Here is a 3,855-nt window from a genome sequence, read left to right as displayed (position 1 = left end):
TCCCGCGAAAAGACTCGAGCGTCACTGACGTCATAAAAGTTTGAATGACCAAACTTTATTTGAACACATTTGCAAACGAATTTAACCATAAGGCTTGTTGTCTTTGAAAAGATAGGATTTGAATAAACAAATCAGTGTTACATTTTCTGCTATGTACACGTACAGAATCTCTCAACATCTACAAAGTAAAAGTTTTATTGTCCAATATATGAAGTTTAGGATTACTTAATCACATGATGGATTTATTAGCTTCCTTCAGTTAAAGAGAGCGTATTTAAAGCCACAATATGTAACTTTTTTGCTTTAAAAATAGCAAAAATCACTATATCTATGATATATATATTTTTTAGTTGTGTGCTTACATTATCCCGACTGTTTCCAACAACTTTCAAACCAGGAGAAATTTGTAATTTAATTCGAGAAACGTCCCGTTTCTTTATTTCCGTTTTGTCGCCGTCAATGGCGTAATATCCGCGTTGTCCCTGGTTTCCGCTCGTACTGCCATGGCAACCAGAGCTATGAACCAGAGCCCTCTGATAGTAACCAAAGCGACTGACGGTAGTTCGCAATGTCTATTTGCACGCTGTTGTTGTTTCGTTCAAACATTATGGACCATGGCAAGCAGACTTTGGATACAAAAGGAGAACTAAAACGAGAATCAATATCAGCGCGGTGTTTTCGAGATGCCTAGAGCTCCCATTGACAGTATATAAACGAGAGCTCCATGTCCGAGACTTCGACCGCTTCTACATGTACTTTATTAAACAGGTGAGCACATTTACATAAAACTAATCAATGTTATATAGCTCAACATGATGAAATGTTAGAATATGATCTGTATGTTATTCTAATGTTGATCTAGCTTACTGCTAGTCTCATACAGACAAACTAACACATACATTTCAACACATTCAAATGCAGTTTAGTGTGATAGTGTAATGTTAGACCAAGTGAAACAACGCTGCGTTACCTCACAAGTTTAATTTGTCTAATAAACTGACCTGTGACTGTGAGTAAGTTAGTAATTCTGCACTCGCGTGTAACGTTAGTTCGGTAGAATGAAATGTCCATATTCCTTATGTGGGACTCGCGTAGCATGTGGAGCTGATAGCTGTCTCTTAGCAATCCCGAACTGCTTCATATCACAGTCATGATAAAAGCATCGATGTATTCAGTCATCCATAAACATTATTAGATCCATAGATTAGATCGGTCGGCTTGACGTTGACGACAAGATCCATAATTCTTAGCAAATGTTGCGTCATCAAACTACGCCTTTGTTATTGTAAACAGGTTAGCGACCCCTAGTGGCGAAAAATTCCATACTGTACGTTTAAAGCTGGAGTCCGTAGTTTTTCCTCTCTGTCGCCATCTCTGTTCGATATCTGCAATTGCAGTTTTTTCGGAATTATCAACTTTACGTGGGTTGTGGCCACAGACTGTAAAAAAAATAGTGGCACGGAATAGCGCGGATGAATCCAATGTCATGAGGAGAATGTGGGGCTGTCAATCACAGTGCCGTGGAAACTGTCATTTGGAATCACAGATCCGTAATCTGAACAATAAGTAAGTAACATCCACTTTTGTTCTGACCAACTAGGGGGAAAAAGCATTGCAGTAAATCGCGCTGATTAAATCTAATCGTCACTTAATCATATCACGTCAAACCGTGCAAATTATATTTGTTCTCAAATTGTTAATGTTAACAACATAGCCTAAGCATTGCGTGACTACGATGTAATGCCCTTCCGATATTTATCCTTGTTTTCGCATGGGCCGGTTGGAGTCTCTTTTTTTCTGTAGCCACTCCGAAGTCCGAAGTCTTTTGCATTTTACAACGGGTGAATCTCCAGCTGTTACTGGTGATTGTCGTTTGAACCTTTCTGGGTCCGCCATCAAATGAATACGTTAATTATCAAGTGCTGTGAGAAAAGGCTAAAAAAATATCTACCTCCAACATCCTCACATTCATAGCCTACTAGCCTATCCTTCTTTATGAGTACAGATGTGACGTAATGACGCAAAGACATGCTCGAATTTCCCGCGGAAATCCACCAGTAGCCTACCACTGGAAGTAAAAACATTATTTACAAGCTTACCGTTTTGAATCGCGCTAAGGCAAGCAGATAGTTTTGAACACTGGCTGGTTAGGCTATATGTACTTGCTGAAAATTTTTATTTTGGATAATTTTTAACCCCAAAAAGTTACGGACTGGAGCTTTAACAATCAAAACGAGCAAACTATTGAAAGCGAAACAGTTAGGTCAAACCGCTCCTCTTTTGTACACTTGCCTGACGCATCGTCATTGCAGCATTTTGCCGCAGTAAAACAATTTGTTTTATGACTTTTGTTCTCTCAACTACAATTCCAGTATCGTCATTTTGTTGTAGCCCATCTGTTGGATGAACAAGTGAACACAATAAACCCCCATTGGCATACATTAGACGAGAGTGAACTAATGAAGGCATAGGCTATAGCTTAGGCTAAGAGTGTATTCAGGACAATGATATTTTCAGGTAGGGGCAAGTTGTCACATGTTTTAAATGCTATAAAGTCATATAGTACTGTAGTAATTACTATATTTGTGGAAATTGTTCGATGTTTTTGTATGTTACCTTTTCCTACATTTTGCTGATTCATGAATAGTTTTATATTTCACATTTTTACACTTGCCAATTTCCTGTTACTGATTTTGCTGTTACAAAGTATATCGCCGGTTAAGGCAGTGGTTTTTAACCTTTTTGATTTGATGGACTCTATACATTTCATGTATTTCTTCTGTAATTATGACCCATGCATGTTTTCTTTCTTTTTTTTCCAAAAACTGGTAATATTTGTTTATTAAAGGCAAGCGTAACTCTCGCCAAAATGCAACCTAGGGTATTTTTGTTAATCTACCTGAGGCAAATTTTCGTTTAAAAGCATAATTAGAATGGAAACGGCACTTTTAAGTTTGACCGTATTTTCGGTTTCGGTCAAATTGCCTTTTGAATGGGAGTGCTTGGGGCACGACTATGATAGCATCAAAATCGCTATTTTGTAAACACTAAAGGCCAATTTATACTTCTGCGTCGAGTGTACGCCGTAGTGTACGTCGTAGGGTACGCACGTAGGCGACGCCGTCGTGAGCATTTATACTTCTGCGAATGTCTGTGTTGCTCTGCAGTTACACCGCTGAAACGCTAGTTGGCGCGGGTGGGTTTTAATGTTCCAGTTCCACTGTGTTTACATTCCTCGCGGCTGTTTTGAGTTTAGGTTTCTACGAGCAATGGCGACTGAAGGAGTCATACAGATGGCTGTATTTCCGCACTTCTTCAAGCAATCTCTCGGTCACTTGGTCTGTTTCCATGGCTCTTCACTGATCTTCGGAATTTAAAAATGGCGGGCGGGCGTTGCAGAGTGCAGAAGATCATTCCGGAAATGCGTAGGAGGAAACGCGATGCTATCCAGCCGACCAATCACAGATCTTGCGGTCCGCGTCGCCGCGACGCGTAGTTACATTTTTGAGGAGGTGCGCGTCAGGGTACGGCGAAGGGTACGACGTATGGTACACGTCAATGCGTATGCTACGCCGTACCTTCTACGCGAACCCGACGCAGAAGTATAAATTGGCCTTAAGGCTCGACACAACACTTTGTCAGTCAAAAATAGTCGATCTCCAAATGCGAATGAAATGACACTGAATTTTAGTATTGTTTCTTATATGAGGATCCTTTTTCAAATACAAGATCAATTTTCACTAACGACAAAACAACAAATTATCCGTGAATTTATATGGAACTAAGCTTTAGGAGCTTTCCATCTTTACTTTCCTCCCTGTTACGTTGCATTCGGAGATCGACTATTTTTGACTG

The sequence above is a fragment of the Leuciscus leuciscus genome, assembly GCF_965113295.1.
Source record: "Leuciscus leuciscus genome assembly, chromosome: 22".
NCBI lineage: Eukaryota > Metazoa > Chordata > Actinopteri > Cypriniformes > Leuciscidae > Leuciscus > Leuciscus leuciscus.
This window is presented reverse-complemented; position numbering follows the sequence as displayed.